The 11,456-nt window shown below is 51.7% G+C and overlaps 1 non-coding gene across 1 annotated transcript; it reads left to right on the top strand.

Moving 5' to 3' along the window:
- The first annotated feature begins 4,658 nt into the window (after nt 1–4,658).
- LOC138954030 (5S ribosomal RNA) lies at nt 4,659–4,777 on the top strand. The gene has a single exon (XR_011451697.1). It is a non-coding gene; the product is annotated as a 5S ribosomal RNA (ribosomal RNA).
- The last annotated feature ends 6,679 nt before the right edge of the window (nt 4,778–11,456 follow it).

Here is an 11,456-nt window from a genome sequence, read left to right as displayed (position 1 = left end):
AATCCGTCAATTAATTTCACGACAAATGTTCTTTGGCTTGCTTTACATGGACTTGTATCAAAAATAAGTAAAGAATGTCACTGGATTCTGAGCTATGAATTTAACACGCTAAAGTTCTATAAATATAGGCAAATATTTAAAAACAATCTCCTCAAAAGTTTTTGTGATGAATATGGAATATGTTTATTGATGATGATCCAAATTTTCGCCCCCACGGGGAGCTTCTTCAGGGTGATAGAATGATGAAGCTGAAAAAGAACGTAAGGCGGAATTCAGTAATGGTTCTGTGAATATGGTTACTAATGGTACTGAACAACCGTTCTGATCAAACAAAATGATTTACAAGTTTCTTACTAAACGCATATATATATATACTAGAGGAATACCCGGCTTCGCCGCGATAATACCGTAGCTGTGATCGGAAGATCAAACTTTCTCATTCAGTATTCTTGCAAATACCGTACGTGATTGACGCCACACAAAGGAAGGGAGATAAACGCGCAAAACACTGGAGAAGATAAGGAAGAGTTACTGGGAATGGATCTGAATGAATGAACAGAAAAACCAAAATCGGTTCACCGCGCCGCGCTTAGAGCACGTGTTCAAAATTTTCATCGACCAGATTGTGTCCGGGGTCTACCTGAATATGCCCACCAAATTTGAAGCAGATCCATCGAGAACTTTGGCCGTGCATCGCGAACAGACAGACAGACACACACACACGAGCTGTATATAGATATAGATAGATATATATACACCAAAAAAGTCAAAAATCGATTCCCATGAAGCTGACTCTCCATCTCACAAATAACACGTGTTTGATTATAAACAAAGTTTTGAGGTAAGAAAAGACTAATATATATATATATACTTCTGATGTTTTATAAATATATATATCTATATATATATACGACTTGTGTCTGTGTGTGTGTCTGTGTGTGAGTTCGCGATGCACGGCCAAAGTTCTCGATGGATCTGCTTCAAATTTGGTGGGCATATTCAGGTAGACCCGGGACAGGACACAACCTGGTCGATATTTCAACACGTGCTCTCAGCGCGCAGCGCAGAACCGATTTTGGTTCCACCTCAGCTACCCGGGCCCCCATACCGACACACCAAAGCCGCTACACCACATCACAACGCCAAAGTTCTCGGTGGATCTTTTTCAAATTTGGACACCGTATTCAGCTACACCCCGGACACAATATCATCGATGAGATATTTCAACACGTGCTCTCAGCGCGCAGCGCTGAACGGATTTTAGTTTTTGTGTTCATTTCACCATTATAAGTAACTCTTCCTTATCTTCTCCAGTGTTTAGCGGTTATCTCCCTTCCTTCGTGTGGCTTTCCCGTTTGTAAGTTACTATTTTTAGAATGTCACTGCGCTGTCCACTGCGCTGTCCACAACGCTTCCCTTGCACCCGTAAGTTGTTCTTACTGTCAAAGTGAAAAGGTCGAATCAATTTATAGCCACGCGAAAAATACACTCTCACCTATCTCTATATATTTATAGATATAGATATGCATATATATATATACGGCTTCTCTGTGTGTGTGTGTGTTTGTGTGTGTGTGTAGGCAAAAACCTATGTATTATAGAGTTCTGTTTGTGATGGGGTCTAGCGGCTTTTGTCTGTATGTATGTCAAATCAAATCGGGCAGAGCTACAAAGAGAAATCCTCTTTATATGTCACCAGTTAATCTCATCCGGCACATCCGTATCATTTCTCTGGGTCCCCTCTCACGTAGGGGTCCGGGGAAATGAACTGGCGGATGTCGCTGCCAAAGAAGCGGCAGAATCTAGCCCAGCTAACACTAACATCGGCTACTCAGTAACCGAGTTCTACAGTAAAATCCGTAAACTCATTCGAAGTCAGTACGTAACATCTTTGTCCTATCAACCCATTGATATGAACGATCTACACCCCGATCTCCCAACAAACCTCCTCACTATCTTCAGACGCCTCCGTGCCGGCGGCTGCCGCTTCCATATCTTTAACAAGTCCTGCCATTGTGGAGAACCCTATTCATTTCAACACATTTTCGCTCCATGCGCTACAAATAGAATTACCTTTAAAACCTTATATGACCATATGCAGCTCCATGGTCTGAGTCCCCAGGATTATCTGCGCAGTAGCAGTTCTCTAGGCTGGTCACACAGCTTGCTGCTGTGCCGACTGGTCAGGGACTCGGACATGGGGCTGTGGGTATAACTAAGCCCAGATTATCACATCAGCGTGTTTCAGTTTGAGGTCGAGTGGCTCCCGCCATCCCTCCTGATTCCAGCGACTACCTTCTAGACAACATATCCTCACCCAAGGCCCACTAGTCGCCAAACTGTACATATTGTTTTTATTACCACGGCCTTCGTGGCTTACATCTTAATCCTTTTATTTGTAAAAAGTTTTGAGATTTATTGTTCGTGTTCCTCTTACTTGCTCATCTATTTGGTTTTATTGGTGATCCTGAAAGGTTCCACTTTTTAACTCGATTTGAAATAAAAAAAAATAATATTACAAGCCCGTTATTCAAGATATAGAATACAGACTTATAATTCTTACCAAGAAACATCTTAACTACTTTTCATTTTAACAAATTCCACAGAGCATTATCAACTCAACCCCACCCCCTGCCCTCCTCTCCTTATTTTTTGTTTCTTTCTTTCCTCTTTTTGAAAGCGGACAAACACTCAAGTCCTTAATGGCTCAAAACCGTAGGACTTTTAATATTAATTTTAACCTGTCTGTATGTTCTGGCATTTGAGAAGCCACAGCAGATAATATAGGGCTAAGAAATAAGCTCTAAAGTTCTAAATCCCGTTTGACAGGACTTCGCCTTCAAAGGTGATTGTGGTGAACCGCCACGCTGTCTGTCTCTGTCTCGCGATTCACCCCGGCGAAGCCGGGTATTCCTCTAGTATCTATATATATATGACTTGTGTCTGTCTGTGTGTCTGTGTGTGTATCTGTGTCTTCGCGATGCACGGCCAAAGTTCTCGATGGATCTGCTTCAAATTTGGTGGGCTTATTCAGAGAGACCCCGGACACAACCTCATCGATGAGATATTTCAACACGTGCTCTCAGCGCGCAGCGCTGAACCGATTTTGGTTCCACCTCAGCTATTTTGGTTCCACCTCAGCTACCCGGGCCCCCATACCGACACACCAAAGCCAAAGTTCTCGGTGGATCTTTTTCAAATTTGGACACCGTATTCAGCTACACCCTGGACACAATATCATCGATGAGATATTTCAACACGTGCTCTCAGCGCGCAGCGCTGAACCGATTTTGGTTTTTGTGTTCATTTCACCATTATAAGTAACTCTTCCTTATCTTCTCATCTTCTCCAGGTTTTCAGCGTTTACCTCCCTTCCTTCGTATGGTGCACTATAGTATGGCGTCTTCGGATATTCCCGGCGTTGTTACTATTTTTAGAAGGTCACCACAGTGTCCAGAACGTAAATTGGACCCGTAAATTATCCTCACTGTAAAAGTGCAAAGGTCGAATCAATTTATAGCCACGCGAAAAATACACCGTCATCTATCTCTCTATAGATACGGCATCTCTGTGTTTGTGTGTGTGTGTGTGTGTGTGTGTCTCTCTATGTGAGCAACACCTGGGGATTGTTCAGTTCTGTTTGTGATGTGGTCTGGCGGCTTTCGTGTGTCAATATAACACTTACCTCGACAGTACTATTCTTGCACATTATCTATTATAGGCCGAAAAAATTGGACAAAACGCTGAGTGGGTACAATTATCTCCCATAACCATGCGCCACCGTGGATCCCAAGCACTGTCCGAGTGCTTCCCCCTTACAGGATGTAGGTGGAGCGTCCTCTTTCTTTTTTCGCGCGTGTCAGACCGGCTGTGTTTCTGCTACGCTCCCGGATTATTTTGGACTAAGAGGCTTCTTTTCTGTGTGGACTATCACCTGTTGGATTATTGTGTGTTATTCCACTTCTGGCTTGAGGCTACGTTGTGTTTCCTTCAACTTGTGCCTCCGTTTTTGTGTGGCGGACTCGGCGTGCCTCCCGTCCTACTTCGTGGTGACCGGTCGTCTGCTTCTCGTTTCGCCGCATTCACTTGAGTATTCACCTACATTTTCTTTGAATTTTGTTAATTCTCGGTCTTTAAGGGTACGTACAGGGCGAGGTAGGATGTCTCGTCCTGTTTTGGGCTCTGGTTCTACGGAACCAGAGTCTGCCGGGGGCAACCCTTCTCCGGGCGCCCAGCGTCATGTTTTACGCACGGAGAAGGGGATCTTTCGGCGCTCCGACTCTCCCTCCCCAAACGCTTTGCGTTTGCGGCGAGGGAGGGCGGAGAAAGCCTGTTTGAGCAAGCTCAATGCGAGCTTGCTCAAACAGGCTGGGCTTGAGCCTGGGACTTCGGGCGGGGCTGCGCAGTCGAAGGTTCGGGGAAGGTCGAGGAGAAAGAAAAAGCTTCTTTCTCCTTCTCCTTCAGTGGAACAGGCTTCCCCCCCTTCGACGCCGTTGTCCGGCCCTCAGTCTCAGGCTTCAGCTCCTCCCGGTTTCAAGCCTGGGGGGAAGGTTTCCTTCTCCTCCCTGGCTCGAATCCGGGGGCAGGTCGATTCCCAACCCTCTTTGGGGGTTGGTGAATCCGATCTAGGGGCTACTGGAGAGACTCAGGTTTTGACAGCCAACGGCCATACCACGTTGTAAACACCGGTTCTCGTCCGACCACCGAAGTTAAGCAACGTCGGGCCCGGTTAGTACTTGGATGGGTGACCGCCTGGGAACACCGGGTGCAGTTGGCATTAAAATCTTCCTTTTTCCGGTGCCTCTCCTGTGCCCTCCTCGGTTTCCACCGCTGTGGAAGCCAGGAGGGACACGGGTCCTCCTCTGAACTCCCTCGCTGGGTCGTCTGCTGCTGTTTCGACAGTAGTTTCGGCCTCCTGGGGGGGGAGATCGGAGGAGATGACGGGGTCTCTGAATTCCCTCCCCGCTGGGGTTGGGATGCGAATTGACCCCGTTCAGGGCGGTCCTGTGGGGGCAGGGGTTTCAGGCTTCGTGCCTACGACCACTGCTACTACGGTTCCCTCTGACGTCCGTGTGACTGGTGGCTGTCCCTCTTGTTAAGACGCTCCGGCCGACTAGTTACTGGACGTGGAGGTGTTCGACAGAACGTGGTACTTCTGTCGAATGGTCAGGGCGACGGGAACATTGTTTCTGTTGCTCAGACCGACACCTCCGACCGGACCGTCTTGACCCCACGCCATTCCTTAGCGTCTGGTGTTCGGGTGACGGATGGTCCGGACCAAGGGTCCGGAACGTTCCAGGCTTACGGGTCGGGATCGAACCGGACCCACGGGTCCCGACTGGACTTGACCTCCGGGTTTGGTCCGGACGGGACCCATGGTACGGGACCGTACCGGACCTTAGGGTCCGGTGCGGGACAGTACCTCTGGCCCTTGCCGGACCCCCGGACCTACGGGTCCGGATGGTACGGTACGGGACCAGTGGTTCGGTCGGGACCGGACCACCCGACCACCTCTGTTGGTCTGGGTGGTCTGGCACCGAACCGGAACACACCGGACCACCGGACCTACGGGTCCGGATGGTACGGTACCGGACCAGTGGTCCGGTCGGGGCCGGACCACTCGACCACCTCTGTTGGTCCGGGTGGTCTGGCACCGAACCGGACCATGCCGGACCTACGGGTCCGGATGGTACGGTATGTCCACGTCCGACCGAGCCACCCGAACACTTCTGTGGGTACGGATGGTTCGGTACCGAACGGGACCTCCGGATGCTACGGGACCGGACCGAACCTACGGGTTCGGATGGTCCGGTACCGGACCAGTGGTCCGGTCCGAACCGGACCACCCGACCACCTCTGTTGGTCCGGATGGTCTGTCACCGAACCGGACCATACCGGACCACCGGACCTACGGGTCCGGATGGTACGGTAGGTCCACGTCCGGACCGAACCACCCGAACACTTCTGTGGGTACGGGTGGTTCGGTGCCGTACGGGACCTCCGGATGGTACGGGACCGGACCACAGGACCGGAACACCGGACCACCCTATCGGATCGGTCCGGACCACCCGACCACCTCTGTTGGTCCGGATGGTCTGGCACCGAACCGGACCTACGGGTCCGGATGGTACGGTATGTCCACGTCCGGACCGAGCCACCCGAACATTTCTGTGGGTACGGGTGGTTCGGTGCCGAACGGGACCTCCGGATGGTACGGGACCGGACCGGACCTACGGGTCCGGATGGTCCGGTACTGGACCGGTGGTCCGGTCCGGACCGGACCACCCGACCACCTCTGTTGGTCCGGATGGTCTGGCACCGGACCACCGGACTTACGGGTCCGGATGGTGCGGTGTGTCCACGTCCGGACCGAACCACCCGAACACTTCTGTGGGTACGGATGGTTCGGTGCCGAACGGGACCTCCGGATGGTACGGGACCGGACCGGAACACCGGACCGGAACACCGGCCCACCCTACCGGACCGGTCCGGACCACCCGACCACCTCTGTTGGTCCGGATGGTCTGGCACCGAACCGGACCTACGGGTCCGGATGGTACGGTACGTCCACGCCCGGACCGAGCCACCCGAACACTTCTGTGCGTACGGATGGTTCGATGTCGAACAGGACCTCCGGATGGTACCGGACCTACCCGGTGCCGGACCACCCGACCACCTCTGTTGGTCTGGATGGTCTGGCACCGAACCGGACCATACCGGACCACGGGTCCGTATGGTACGGTATGTCCACGTCCGGACCTAACCACCCGAACACTTCTGTGGGTACGATGGTTCGGTGCCGAACGGGACCTCCGGATGGTCCGGCACCGGACCGGAACACCGGACCACCCTACCGGACCGGATCGGCACCCCCGACCGGACCGGACCATTTCTTTTCTGATCAGACCCGATGGGTTCCTGTTCAGTCTATAAATGGCGGGGGTTCGTTGGCTGGGCTGACCCAACAGTCGCAGGGTTGTTGTTTTTCTCCCCCTTCGGCTGCTGGAGACGTTTCGTCTTTGGGGCAGGGGTCTTCGCGGCCTCTTGCTTCTGTGGGCGTTTCTTCACAGCCTGCTTCATCGCTTTCGGCTCTTCCCCCTCAAGCTCCCTACACTCCTGCTTTTGAGGAGTTGTCGGGAAGTGAAGAGGAGAGTGAGTCGGAGGACGATAGGGAGGAGGATCAGGGTCGCCCTGAGGTTAACACTGATCCTCTACCCTTGCCGGTTTCTGATGGAACTTCCGAAGCTATGCTTCGTACTTTCCAACAGTACATGACAGACATCACGCGGCGTCTTGACGTCACGGATGCCTCTCTTAAGCGTCTGTCGTCTAGTGTTGACACACAGGACCTGGACCCGGGGTCTGAGGACGAGAGGCAGGAGGCTCGTCCTCGCACAGCTAGAAGGACGTTTGAACAGTTTCAGGACGTCCTTCCCTGAGACGCCCTCTCGTCCTTTGAGTCCGCTTCGGCCCGGGCGTGGGAGGCTCACGCCGCGTCTGCCGGCGGCTCGTTTTATGAACGATCCGTCCGCCGGCAATTCGCGTTCCACCCTAGTCTTAGTGCCACGGTGGAAGCGGCAGCACATCGCCTGAGGAGTACAGATTCACGTGCAAACGCGACCTATGTTCCTCGGGAGGACGCGGGTTCAGTGCCATGCTTTCCTTTGGGAGGCGCACCTCCACTGTTTCCTCGTGTCCAATCTGTTTCGTCCCTCCCTTTTCCCTTTGACTCTCGAACTCTCCCTTTCCAGACTTCGAGTGTTTAGGGTGGGGCTGACGGTGATGTGTTCGTTGGGGAGGTGCCTTCGGTCAAGAAGGTGGAACTGAGCTCTGCTTCGTTCCACAATCTTGAGGCCACCGTTTCTTCCACAGTCGAGGCCCAATCACAGGCCTTGACATGGATGAGCACGCTGTCCACACTGTTGAACCCTCCCGATCGGGCAGAGTCCGATTCCACTCGGGTCCTTGACACGGTTCGAGTGGATCGGGCTTTGCATGCCGTGCGATCGTGCGTGACGTCTGCGGCAGAATTGGCCATTGGAACACGGGTCCACTTTATTGGCCCTGTTCCGTGATCATTTTCTGCCTACTTCTATAGTGCCTCCGGATATGAGGAAGAGTCTGAGGAACACGTTTCCTCAGCCTTCTTCCCTCTTTCATCCGGACACTGTTCGTTCTGTGGTGGAGTCCACACGCCAGAGGAACACTGATTCTCTGATGGTTGGCCTCGCTGCTTCGGCGACGGCGGCGGGGAGTAAGAGAAGTGCTACAGTCACCTCCAGCTCCCAGCCTCAGAAGAAGAAGAAGAAGCCAGTTTCACTGCCTCCTTCTTCCTCCTCTTAGGCGCCTGTTGCGTTCCCAAGCAAGACGAAGGGTGCTCAGACAGGTAAGGGGAAGCACCACCACCAGGGGGGGTGGTCGCAAGCCTGCGCCTGCCCGCCAGCAGAATTTTCAGTGAGTCCCGGCCCTACGTTGACGCCCCCTCAAGTTGCCCCTCTTTCGTCCGTCGGTTCCCTTTTTCGGGCCCGCGGCATGTGGGGCAGACTGGTCTCCAACCAGTTTTTCTTGAGGGTGGTGTGGTCGGGGTTTTCTCTACCGCTGTCGTCACAACCTCCATTGTCCGCTCTACCCTGGACGTTCCCCCCTCCTCGAGACCCTGCCAGATGGCAGGCTCTTCAGGACGAGGTGAACTCGTTGGTCGAGAAGAAGGCGGTCTACCCCCTTTCTCAGCCTTCTCGGGGGTTCTGCTCCCGCCTGTTCACCGTCCCCAAAAAGGACGGCCGGTTCAGGCCGGTGTTGGACCTCTCCACCTTGAACTTGTACCTTCACAGGTGCAAGTTCAAGATGGAAACCCCTTCGTCGGTCCGGTTGGTCATCCGGCCAAACGTTTGGGCCATGTCTGGGACCTCCAGGATGCTTACTTCCACATCCTGGTGGCCCCGGGGTACCGACATCTGCTCCGGTTCGTTTGGGAGGGCACAGTGTTCGAGTTTCGGGCCCTCCCATTCGGCCTGTCCTTGGCCCCTCTGATTTTCAACGGGGACAACAACACCACATGCTTAGCTTACCTTCGCCACCAGGGGGGCACCAATTCTCGGTCCCTCTCCCTGTTGGCGGAGGAGATTCTGCTCTGGTGCCAGACCAATCAGGTCCGGATGTCAGTCCAGTTCGTTCCGGGGAAAATGAACGCCCTGGCCGACATTCTCAGTCGGGGCGATCAGGTTCTCTCCACAGAATGGACCATCGCTCACAACGTTCTACAGCGTCTGTGGGCAAGGTGGGACCGTCCTCTGATCGATCGGTTCGCAACTCGATTCAGCGCTCGGCTTCCCAGGTACGTCAGCCCCTTTCGAGACATGAATGCGTTCCACTTGGACGCATTCACTCTCTTGTGGAGGCTCCTCGATGCTTACGCCTATCCCCCGACATCTCTGATTCCGAGGGTGCTGGCAAAATATCTGCAGGAACGACCAAGACTGATTTTGGTCGCGCCTTACTGGCCAACAGCTCCGTGGTTTCCAGATCTTCGCGGTCTCACCCACGTAGACCCTCTACCTCTGGATCTGGACGGGGGAGGTCTGCTCCAGCCTCGATCATGCCTCCCTCATCCACGTCCAGGGAGTCTGTGCTTGACCGCATGGCTCTTGTGCGCTCCAAACTGCTTGCACTAGGATTGCACAAGAGTTCAGTAGAGTTTTCCTTGAACGCTAAGAGGCGATCAACTAATCAGCTCTACGACTTACGCTGGAGAGCTTGGGCCACCTTCGCCTTGTCCAAGGGGATAAAGCCGCTTTATCCCTCAACACAGGACTTGGCCAACTTCCTGGTGGAAGTGTATCAAAAGAAGAGTCTTTCTTCTAAGACTCTTCTTGGATACAGATCTGCCATCGCTTCCATGATTGCGGCCGCTACTGGTCGCAGATCTGAACACTTGATCAGGTCCTCCCTCATCGCTAATGTCCTTTCGGGTATTAGCAATGCAGCGGTGTCTAAACCTCGGGTTTCATTTCCCAAGGGGGATGTCTTTCTGGTCCTCAAACTCCTGCGTAGCAATGAGTTTGAACCCCTGGCAGGCATCAGTATCAAGTTGCTGATTTTTAAGACTAATTGTTCCTCATCGCTTTAGCCACTTGCCGTAGACTCAGTGGTATTCAAGCTTTGAGTGGCCTGGACTTTGACATTGAGTTCACCACACAGCAGTGGTTGCCAGCATGGTCACGTCAGTCTAAGGTATGTTTCTTGGGTATATTTTCTTTTACGGTAGTACTGTTCGAAAATTGCCTGGGTATCTTAATCCTTGGATTTAAGTGATTTTGATTAAGGAGTTTAATACTCTACATATCACCCTCACACCACTCTGGTATTCTGTGCAAGAATAGTACTGTCGAGGTAAGTGTTATATTGACTGTAAGGCTTCTTTTTAAGCCTACTGTCTATATGATACTTACCGAGACAGTACTATTAGAGTTTCCCTCCCGCCTCCCCTCTTGATATGTTATGGGCTTTTTGAGGGTCTGCAGCTCATAAAGAAAGAGGACGCTCCACCTACATCCTGTAAGGGGGAAGCACTCGGACAGTGCTTGGGATCCACGGTGGCGCATGGTTATGGGAGATAATTGTACCCACTCAGCGTTTTGTCCAATTTTTTCGGCCTATAATAGATAATGTGCAAGAATAGTACTGTCTCGGTAAGTATCATATAGACAGTAGGCTTAAAAAGAAGCCTTACAATTTGTATGTACTGGCCTTCCTTTGAGAAGCCATAACAGTTCAAAAGGGCTTACAGATAAGCTTTAAATTGCTCAATCCTGTTTGAGTGGAGTTCGCCTCCAAAGGTGATTAACACGGTTACATTCATCGACAAGGATGGGACTCGATATGGTCAGGAATGGCATTATGGCCACTGAATCATTTTCGTGCTGTTCCCATTCCACGAATCTGGGAGGGACCTAAGCTTGGCGGGTCCATTGTTCGGACCCGGCAAAGCCGGCGTACTGCTCTAAGTACTTCTTCCCGGCGAAGCCGGCTACCCGGCGAAGCGGGTATTCATTCTAGTAATATATATATATACAGAATTCAAGCAACTCTTTTTCCTCTGCACCACTCCACACAATGAAGGCTGGTATATATATGTGTGTGTGTGTGTGTGTGTGTGAGAGAGAGAGAGAGAGAATGTAATCAAATCAAATCAAATTTTACGAGGTATAGGAGAGAGAGAGAGAGAGAGAGACAATGACAATGACAATGACAATTCTTTATGACAATTCTTTATGAGAGAAAGACAGAGAGAGAGAAAGAGAGAAAGAGAGAGAGAGTTGAAAAAGCAAAGAAACACAGACCAAGAACACCAACAGATGTAAACACACACGCACACAAACAAAACACAACATTGAAGAAGAGAATAATTGCACAAGCGAGGAAACTGAAAGACCAGTAACATCAACAGACAAAAAAAA

Source organism: Littorina saxatilis, linkage group LG17 (genome assembly GCF_037325665.1).
Source record: "Littorina saxatilis isolate snail1 linkage group LG17, US_GU_Lsax_2.0, whole genome shotgun sequence".
Lineage (NCBI taxonomy): Eukaryota > Metazoa > Mollusca > Gastropoda > Littorinimorpha > Littorinidae > Littorina > Littorina saxatilis.
Note: the sequence above shows the minus strand (reverse complement) of the source record. Positions and strands in the feature narration are given on the sequence as shown.